Raw genomic sequence first — 11,607 nt, 5'->3', positions numbered from 1 at the left:
AGGCAATTTCAATGGTTTCTCACTACCCATCACATACTATCCCATAATACCCGTTAATCGATGATAAACCCCCCTTACATGAGTTAATCCGGCACTTCCGTTAGCTTCAAGCTTTTCCTCTTCTCTTGCTCTGCCTCTTTGCCTTTTTCCACTTTCAGCCGCTTCTCTGTTCCTTTTCACGTGAAAACCCTTTTTACCACAAATGGGACTTTTTATTATTCCAACTTATTTTATTCCAACAAAATAATAACCCAATAATTATTATTCCAAAATAATGATAATAATCCAAACTTCCAATTATTCAATTAAATTAATAAATAAAATATTAATTTAAATTAAATAATTATCTTATTTTAATTGGGGTGTTACAACTCTCCCCCACTAAAAGAGTTTTCGTCCTCGAAAACATACCTCAAGCGAACAACTCTGGGTAAGACTCCTTCATCTTACTCTCCAGTTCCCAAGTCACATTGCCACCTGCTGGTCCTCCCCAAGCTACCTTCACCAAGGCAATCTCTTTACCCCGCAATTGCTTCAACTCTCGATCCTCGATTCTCATAGGTGATGTTTCAACAGTCAGGTTATCTCTCACCTGTACATCATCTACTTGGACTACATGCGACGGATCATGAATGTACCTCCTCAACTGAGACACATGAAAAACCTCATGCAAATTCGCAAGCGACGGCGGTAAAGCGATACGATAGGCTACCTCTCCTATCCTTTCTAAAATCTGATAAGGACCAATAAAACGAGGTGTCAACTTCTTCGACTTCAAAGCTCGACCAACACCAGTTATCGGAGTAACACGAAGAAACACATGATCTCCCTCTTGGAACTCAAGTGACTTCCTCCTCTTGTCATGATAACTCTTCTGACGACTCTGAGCAATTCTCATCTTCTCCTGAATCATCTTAATCTTTTCCGTAGTTTGTTGAACAATCTCCGGTCCAACCACAGCACTCTCACCGGACTCATACCAACATAAAGGCGTCCGACATCTCCTACCATACAAAGCTTCAAACGGTGCCATACCAATACTCGAATGAAAACTATTGTTGTAGGTAAACTCAATCAAAGGCAAATAACAATCCCAAGCACCTCCCTTTTCCAAAACACAAGCTCTCAGAAGATCCTCTAATGACTGAATCGTCCTCTCAGTCTGACCATCAGTCTGCGGATGATATGCAGAACTCAATCTCAGCTTAGTTCCCAAAGCCCTCTGCAAACCTTCCCAGAACTTCGATGTAAATCTAGGATCTCTGTCCGAAACAATACTGGACGGAATACCATGCAAGCTTACAATCTTCTCAATATACAACTCGGCTAATCTCTCTAACGGATAATCCATTCTGATCGGAATGAAATGAGCCGACTTCGTCAATCTATCCACAATCATCCAAATAGCTTCAAAATTCTTACTTGTCCTCGGCAAACCAGAAACAAAATCCATACTGATACTATCCCACTTCCATTCTGGAATAGCCAACGGTTGCATTAGCCCAGACGGCTTCTGATGCTCAATCTTTGACTTCTGACAAGTCAAACAGGAATAAACAAAACTCGTAATTTCTCTTTTTATTCCCGGCCACCAAAATAGCTTCTTCAAATCATGATACATCTTCGTAGCTCCAGGATGAATACTCAAACCACTACGATGTCCTTCTTCAAGAATGCTCTTCTTAAGCTCAGTAACATCCGGAATATACACCCGATTACCAAATCTCAAAACACCATTCTCATCAACTCTGAATTCACCACCTTGACCTTGATTCACTAGAGTCAACTTATCAACCAAAAGCATATCGGATTTCTGACCCTCTCTGATCTCATCCAGAATACCACTTGTTAACTTCAACATTCCCAATTTAACACTATTGTGAGTACTCTCACACACCAAACTCAAGTCTCTAAACTGCTCAATTAAATCCAATTCCTTAACCATTAACATAGACATATGCAATGATTTCCTACTCAATGCATCAGCCACTACATTTGCTTTACCCGGATGGTAATTCAAACCAAAATCATAATCCTTCAGAAATTCTAACCATCTCCTCTGTCTCATATTCAGCTCTTTCTGATCAAATAAATACTTTAAACTTTTATGGTCACTGAAAACCTCAAATCTTGACCCGTACAAGTAATGCCTCCATAACTTCAGAACAAATACCACAGCTGCCAACTCTAAATCGTGTGTCGGATAGTTCCTCTCATGAACTCTTAGCTGTCTCGAAGCATAAGCTATAACCTGCTTATTCTTCATCAGCACACCACCCAAGCCCAACAATGAAGCATCACAGTAAACCTCAAATGATTCCGACGAACTCGGTAATATCAGAATAGGAGCAGTAGTCAACCTTCTCTTTAATTCTTGGAAACCTTCTTCACATTTCGAGTCCCAAACAAACGCTTGCCCCTTTCTAGTCAACATCGTCAACGGTAACGCCAACTTAGAAAATCCCTCAATGAACTTCCTATAATAACCAGCCAAACCAAGAAAACTTCGAATCTCAGCAACAGACTTCGGAGCTTCCCACTTAGACACCGCTTCTATCTTAGAATGATCAACAGCAACACCACCTCTTGAAATCACATGACCAAGAAAACTAACTTCTTCTAACCAAAATTCACACTTAGACAGTTTAGCAAATAACTTCTTTTCTCGTAGAACTCCCAAAACCACTCTCAAATGCTCAGCATGCTCTTCTTCAGATTTCGAATACACTAAAATGTCATCAATAAACACTACCACAAACTTGTCTAGGTACGGATGGAAAATCCTATTCATATACTCCATAAATACTCCAGGCGCATTAGTCACACCAAAAGGCATTACAGAATACTCATAATGTCCATACCTTGTTCTGAAAGCAGTCTTCTGAATATCTTCAGTTTTCACACGTATCTGATGATACCCAGATCTCAAATCTATCTTGCTGAACACACTCGCACCAACCAATTGATCCATCAAATCATCAATCCTCGGCAAAGGATACCGATTCTTGATCGTCACTTTGTTCAGTTGCCTGTAGTCCACACACAACCTCATAGTACCTTCTTTCTTCTTAACCAACAACACTGGAGCACCCCACAGTGACACACTCGGACGAATAAATTTCTTATCCAACAAATCTTCCAACTGACTCTTCAATTCAGTTAACTCAACAGCAGACATACGGTACGGAGCCATCGATATCGGTCTAGTACCAGGTACCAAATCAATCGAGAACTCAACTTCACGCTCTGGCGGCAATTCATTCACCTCTTCCGGAAACACATCAGGAAAATCACACACCACAGCCAGATCACAAATCACCAGTTTATCTTTAGCTTCCAAAGTCGCTAACAGCATAAACAACTCTGCCCCATCTGCTACTTCCTCATTCACCTGCCTCGCTGATAGAAACAAACTCTTTCCTCCTTCAATCTCAGGAAAAATCACAGTCTTATCAAAACAGTTAATAGAAACTCGGTTAAACACCAACCAATTCATACCCAGGATAACATCAATCTGCACTAGTGGAAGACACACAAGGTCTATCCCAAAGTCTCTACCAAAAATACTCAAAGGACAACTCAAACAAACTGAAGTAGTAGTCACTGAACCCTTCGCAGGAGTATCAATCACCATACTTCCAAGCATCTTAGATATCTCTAACTTAAGTTTCACAGCACAATCCAAAGATATAAAAGAATGAGTCGCACTTGTGTCAATAATAGCTACAAGAGGAAAGCCATTAATATAACACGTACCTCGGATCAAACGATCATCTGCAGAAGTCTCAGAACCCGATAAAGCAAAGACCTTGCCTCCTGACTGATTCTCTTTCTTCGGCTTAGGACACTGTGGACTGATATGACCCACTTCTCCACAGTTGAAACAAGTCACAGTCTTCAACCGACACTCTGCAGCCAAATGACCACCTTTTCCACACTTGAAACACTTCATCTCAGCACTGGTACACTCATGAACACGATGTCCAGCCCGACCACATCTATAACACTTAACAGGAGCACTAGAGTCTCCCCCACTAGGCCTCTTCATCCCACTCTGCCGCTGGAAACCTTTGCCAGCTGCATACGGTTTTCCACGATCAATCTGATTCTTACCTTTCCTATCAACCCTTTGCTGATAGCTCTCTGCTCTAGCCTTGGAATCCTGCTCGAAAATCCTGCAACAGTCAACCAAATCAGAAAACACCCTGATCCGCTGATATCCAATCGCCTGCTTGATCTCGGGACGCAACCCGTTCTCAAACTTCACACATTTGGAAAATTCCCCAGTAGCCTCACTATAGGGAGTATAATACTTTGACAGCTCTGTGAACTTAGCAGCATACTCAGTAACAGACCGGTTACCCTGCTTCAATTCCAAGAATTCTATTTCTTTCTTTCCTCTGACATCCTCTGGAAAGTACTTCCTCAGAAATCTCTCTCTGAACACAGCCCAAGTGATCTCAGCATTTCCAGCAGATTCCAACTCAGTGCGGGTAGCAACCCACCAATCATCAGCTTCCTCTGACAGCATATGTGTACCGAACCTGACCTTCTGGTTATCGGCACACTCAGTTACTCGGAAGATTCTCTCGATCTCCTTCAACCACTTCTGAGCGCCATCTGGATCGTATGCTCCCTTAAACATTGGAGGATTGTTCTTCTGGAACTCACTCAGTTGACGAGCAGCTCCCATTCCCACAACATTCGGATTTCCTCCAAGTACTCCAGCTAGCATACCCAGAGCCTCAGCAATCGCAGCATCATCTCTACCTCTTCCAGCCATCTCTATTCTGAAAACCCAAACAAACTAAAACAATGAGTACTGATAGGTTACACAACACCTATACCGTACAGGGGAAACAGAATAATTACGACTCGACTCGACCGACTATGCTCTGATACCACTAATGTAACACCCTTCTAAATACCCCAAAATATTTAATTAAAATAATAACATATCAATCAGAGTAATTATGCCCCGAAGGGTGTCACACAATCATTTCACGACAATTATCAAAATATCCTGTCATGCTCATTTATTAAATCAAAATAAGACTCTTTTGCATAATTCGCAGCGGGTACAAAACATCGACATTCAAATCATGTACTACATTACATGTAAAGTTGAATCAACAACTAAATTAAAACATAGTCAAACATTCCCTCCCGATGTTACATCTATCAGAGCATGACCCACTAAGGACGACACTAGACTCCATAGCACTAGCTTCTACTCAACTCACTGCTCGTTACCTGAAAAATAGATGTAAGGGTGAGTTCCTCAATCAATATAATAAGCATTATAGAACAACATGTAATGCTAAGTAAATAACACATCAATTCACCCTAATCAGACTACGCACTCAGCAACGGCAATATCCGTTCAAGCATCATATTCAACAGTAACATATAGCATATGTATAATCTCAACCATACTCAACATCCACAACACAACACATAACACACATATAATACTGGAATACATCCATTCATATTATATGCCATACATTCATTATGAAATGAGACTCCACACATGCGGTACCGACTATTCTTGAACATACAGTTCAAGCTCACCGATCAAATCCAGATACGGCTACTAAGCTCACTAGTCCCACTCATTTGAGATCTAATGACTCACTCACCAATTCCTCACCATGGGAATTAGCTACAGCCCCGAAGGCTAGACTATGCACACTAATCATCTAGCATGCAGACATCAACAACAAACCCACCATGGTTCACTCACTAATTCCTCACCATGGGAATTAGCTACAGCCCCAAAGGCTAGAATAAGCATGCTAATCACCTAGCAATGCAACAACAACAGCAACAATTCAAGAATAGACATAAGCTCACACTCTAAGCCATAAAACAGTCTATTCACAAATGCATACATAACTGATACATTCACAGCATCATGCTTATCATCACACATCATTAATACATTTTATCACGAAAGCATATCACATCCTGCCACATAATCAAATACAGTATTAGCACACTCTACTAATACCTATACCACTCAAAACAACGGGAAATGATCCCTGCTACATCATACATCAGCTAAGTACATCACTCAGCCTAAACAACCAAAAACTGCATAACCACAGCACAGAAAAATCACAATTCTGTCCATACGCGTATTGCCTATGCCCATACGCGTATTGCCCACGCCTGACCAAATCCATACGCGTAATGCCCACGCCCATACGCGTATGCTACGCGTATCACATTCCCATACGCGTACCAACAGAGACCAAAACACGTTCAAAACATCATCTTCCTCATCCATACGCGTATTGCCTAGTGCCATACGCGTACCAGCCATCTCATACGCGTACTGCCTAGTGCCATACGCGTATGACCAGAAACCAGCACTCTCAGATCTGCAATGGCTTTCTCTGCTACGGGATCTATCCAATTTACCCTTCCACAGTCCAAATTTCACACAATATTACACATAACATCTAACACGAATCATACATTTTCGATTCCACAAATTGTTAACCTTTCTACCTCTAATTCCTACGAATTTCTCATCAATCATCATCCAAATTCGTTCATCAATAAGTCACAAGTTCATCACATATATCATTCAATCAGAGGCAATTTCAATGGTTTCTCACTACCCATCACATACTATCCCATAATACCCGTTAATCGATGATAAACCCCCTTACCTGAGTTAATCCGGCACTTCCGTTAGCTTCAAGCTTTTCCTCTTCTCTTGCTCTGCCTCTTTGCCTTTTTCCACTTTCAGCCGCTTCTCTGTTCCTTTTCACGTGAAAACCCTTTTTACCACAAATGGGACTTTTTATTATTCCAACTTATTTTATTCCAACAAAATAATAACCCAATAATTATTATTCCAAAATAATGATAATAATCCAAACTTCCAATTATTCAATTAAATTAATAAATAAAATATTAATTTAAATTAAATAATTATCTTATTTTAATTGGGGTGTTACACCTTCCACTTTTGCCCTGATCAGCAGTGGTTTCAAATGGTTTTTCATGTTCATCATTGGTCTTTCGAACACTGCCTCTTGGCTTTCAACAGCACCATCGTTCAGCACAAAATAGTATCTTGGTTGGTGCAAAGCCATTTCTTCAGCGTCAGCATTGTCCACCGACCCTTCGACTTCAGTCACACACTTGTATTCTTGTGGTAGGATTGACACCACGTTGACCAGGATGTCGAGGCTTGCTTCAGATTCTGAATTGAAGTCATCAGTCACTTCATCAGAACATTTTTCAGCTGGTCGACGAATGTACTCTCTTATCCGTTCCTTCGCCGCTTTGTCGACTCTCACAACAATTTTCTTCCCAGTATTCGCCTCGCTGGTCATGCCTCTTGCAGCGTCTCTTTCGGCCTGTTTACGCCTCTGAAAACGTCTCCATTGAGTCCTCGACATGAGGTTCTTTCCCAAATAGTTTTCAGAGATATGAGTCCTCTTTTCAGACTTGAATTCACGCCTGTAGTTCACTGCTAGACCTCCTCTAGCATTAGCAACAACCCCTTGTGGGGTGTCTTGTCTTTCCTGAGGCTTGACCCAAGTACCTCTAGGAGCACTTGCCGACGACACGAAGCTTTTAGGCCTTGTTGGGTTATTTCCCACAGCCCTCTTTGAGCCTCTTTCATTCTGGTAACCCCTTGTTGGCACATTCCTTTTGCTCTTACCCAGTTGCAGCTTCTGGAAATTCTCTGCTGCTATTTTATCGGTGACAGCATCACACCTTGGGCACAGGCAGACCTGTGAACCCTTGTTCTTGCAGCGATACAGAAAATCCACCAAGTCTTCATCAACCCTTGGGTAAACTTCAGTTATATCGACATTTGGGCTTTCCCCAGTTTGCTCCAGCATGTTGGCCTCATCATATTCGCTGATCTTGACCATGTTGATCTCGACTGGCTCTACGAACAGGGCTTCCTCCTGGTGAAGAGGATCAACGTCGATCTTCATTCCGCGGCCAGCAAATTTCAGCCTTCCTTCTTGAATCGCTTTCTGAACCAAATCCTTGAAAAGGTAACAATTAGAGGTGTTATGACCAAGATAGTTATGATATTTACAAAACCCTCTTTTCTGTCTTTGTTCCAACGGTGGTATTTTAGTACCAGGAGGCACCACCATCTGCCCATCTTTGACCAATAAGTCAAAAATTTCCTCACACTTCGACACGTCGAAAGTATAAGTTTTCGAAGGGAATTTTGGGTTGTTTTCGACAGGATTCTTTCCTTGCGCAGGCAGCAATGAGCGACACTCATAGGCAGACCCTGGCTTTAGTTCAGCCACGTCGATTTCTACTTCGGTCGATGAAGCATAATCGGCCTCACGTATTGGGTTTGTCGCGTCGTATTCGACAAACGCTACTTTTTCTTTCTTAGACTTATTGTGCCTAACTTTTTCTAGCTTTAATCGTTCTAGATGTCGGACTCTGTCATCCAGTTGTGACATGCTTTTCACAAAAGTTGGATCTATCTTCTTCCTAATGGAATAATCTAAACCTCTTGCGGCCATTTGAACTAGTTCATATTCTGGCACTTGCGTAAAGCACCTGACTTTTAAGGACCTGAAACGATTCAGATAATCATCTATACTTTCAGCAAACCTTCTCTTAATACTAGACAATTCTGCCAAACTAATTTTCGAGTGTCCTTCGTAAAACTGTTCATGGAACTTCTTTTCTAATTTGGCCCATGAGTCGATTGAACCTGGGGCCAACGAAGTAAACCATGTGAAGGCAACCTTGGTCAGAGAGGAGGGGAAGTTTTTTACTCTTAAACATTCATTATGAGCTAGATCCCCTGACTCTGTTAAGTATCTGGCGACGTGCTCTATTGTCGATTCACCAGACTCTCCCCCAAATTTAGTGTACTTAGGCACTTTCATCCCCCTAGGCGCCTCGACTTGGAGAATAAATTCAGCTAACGGGGAAGCGTATAATGGCCTTTGTAATGTAACACCCATGCCATTTCTAGCCATAATCCTTTCGACAATAGTTGTCAAATTATTTTCCACCGCCAAGTCTTCTTGTCGATGTTGGTCGACAATTTGATCAGCATCCTGGTGTTGGTTAACCATTACCATCTGGTTACGTCCCACAACTCCTGATTCGACGCCTTGATGTTGAAGGGGTCTAATGATTTGTCCTTCGTGGACTGTCTCCTCCTCCGCTGCCCCTATCTCTATCTACACAGGAACAGTCGGTCTAATCATTGGCGTCATCTGTCGGGCCGGTGCCCCTAGAAAATTGCATAAGTGTGTCAATTGGTTCGCCACTTGTCTGTTTGTTTCAGCAGATTCTTGTATTAGCGGATTGAAGACTGTGCCCATCTGGTTGGTTAACATGTTAACCAATTCATGGTTACTATCGTCCATTTGTTGTCTTAACACCGCTATTGAAGTGTTCGACAGCGGCATGGTTCTGTTCTGAGTAGTGTTCCTTATGTTGCCCCCTTGTGCTGATCCTTGCAAGGGAGGATTTGTATCTGAAAATAGTGTTGTACTGGATGTCGACTAATATCCTGGCATTAAGGAATGCGGCATTCCATAAAGCGGATTTGTGGTGCCAAAGCGAGGCACACAAGGTCTGAACGTCGTTATCGTTGATCCTGAACCCCCTGGTGGAGGCTGAGGAATTGATGTTCCAACCGCACCCGTAGTCGACATGGTTAGGGTTGCACTTGTCATCGGTGGCAAAGTGGCAACCTGTGAGACTACTGTTTCGTATTGGATAAAGTTCCTCGTGGAACCTCATCAGTGTTAGTTTTTGACATTTTCACACTACTTCGTGGCTTACTATATAGCTTGCCACTTCTAAGTTTCATGCAATTTCGCAACTGCTCTAGCACCGTCCCACTGGGCGTGCCATTTTGTTTACTGTGGAAATTGGTAAATAACCGCTGGTCCTCCCTTGGCTTTAAAACGAAGGGTTACTTGCAGGATCGGCCAGTTGATCCTAGGACATGTGCTAGTGCAAGTGAGGCTTGTCCAGACTTCGACAGAATGAGTTTGTGAGGAATGGCTCCTAACAAAGTGTCGAACAAACATAGGGTTTTTCCACATGAACGGTTTTAGAGAATGTTATCGCCTATAGGTGACTCGTGACCGACAACGCTACAACATTCAAAATAGGTATATGACGAACACGCTTTTGGTGAACTCTATTATCGTAATAGAATCAGTGTCGACAACATAAACGACAACGTAGAACGATAACTCAAAAGTAAAAGAAATTAAGATAAAATGTTCAACGGGAACAATTGAAAAGTAGGGAAGTTGCATTGAAATAAATGTGGTGATTCACGTACATAGCACTCTCAGAAAAAACTCTTGCTTCCTCGCGCTGGGAATGAGAAGTTTTCTTACAAGTGATTTCGTAGTACAAAGTGAACACCCCGAGTCCCTTGTGGGATACTTCTATTTATACTAAACTAGAGGAAACTACTCATAAGCTAAACTCCTAGAAACTAGCAGATGTTATGTCACACAATCTGCATAACCGCCGCACCCATGTCTTGCTAACTGCACCACATTATGGCGCTCTTATTCCTTTTGGAACTACTATTTATTTTGAATTTCAATTTTCTCCCGCCCAGACGTTAGGGCGAAGCTGTCTTCTGCGCATTTGACTATAATTCTTTAAGTCCCAGCCCTTGCGTCTGTCGACAGAATGGCCTGTCGACAAGGCCAACTTTCCCCGTCGACTTCGTCCTTTGGTTTGTTATTTTTTCCTTTCTTGCTTGCTTCCAACATCTCTTTATTTTTTTGGTAGGGTATGACCCCCACATTCACAGGACTCTTTCATTAATTATGCTTTCAACATGCCTTAGAAATATTTCGTGGTAACACCTATGTGGATACGATAATTATAAAACTTACTTTTGTTGCAAACGCAAGAGAATGTCATTTCCACTCTCAACGTGACCTCCCCCAATCCCGAAAACTATCACTAAGAACTATTATATTAGGTATAAGATCATTAACTTTCAATTGCTTCTTATATAGAATGTCGGGGTTTCCATAAACAACCGGTATGGGAGAATCACCCTACCATCTCTATTTATATTTAAAGGTATACCCCTAAATCATCCATAAAAAAAAAGATAAGAGGGTGAGGCAAGAAATGGTATTTTCAAAAGAAGATATAGCAAGAAAAATAGTTTGGATTGAGAAAAGTGACAATGCAAATGCCATAACAAGTTGAAAGTAACTGCGAATAAGAATTTCCAGATGATAACACAGAGAAAATAAGCACGTGAATGGCGAAAGGAAAACAAAAAGGAAGCGTAAATTTGTGAGAAAGACCAAAAGGAAACTTATATAGGAAAGGAAAAATGAGTCAACATTATAAGTCGTGGGATATTGAAAGATCAATAATTAAACAGTTCAAATGACACATCGTGAACATAAATATACTTAAGTGCATTCGAATGACCCAGACAGACACGCCACTAACTAGCCTACTTATCTAGAACCACATGTAAGACATTCAACGAAACCTCTAAATGATTAGACAAATATTTAATGAGGTTGTCCTTGAAATCTTTCAACTTTTCTATGAAAGGTTACAGGTAAAAGGATATCTGACCCAACTCCAGAG

This window comes from Lathyrus oleraceus, chromosome 7 (genome assembly GCF_024323335.1).
Source record: "Lathyrus oleraceus cultivar Zhongwan6 chromosome 7, CAAS_Psat_ZW6_1.0, whole genome shotgun sequence".
Lineage (NCBI taxonomy): Eukaryota > Viridiplantae > Streptophyta > Magnoliopsida > Fabales > Fabaceae > Lathyrus > Lathyrus oleraceus.
This window is presented reverse-complemented; position numbering follows the sequence as displayed.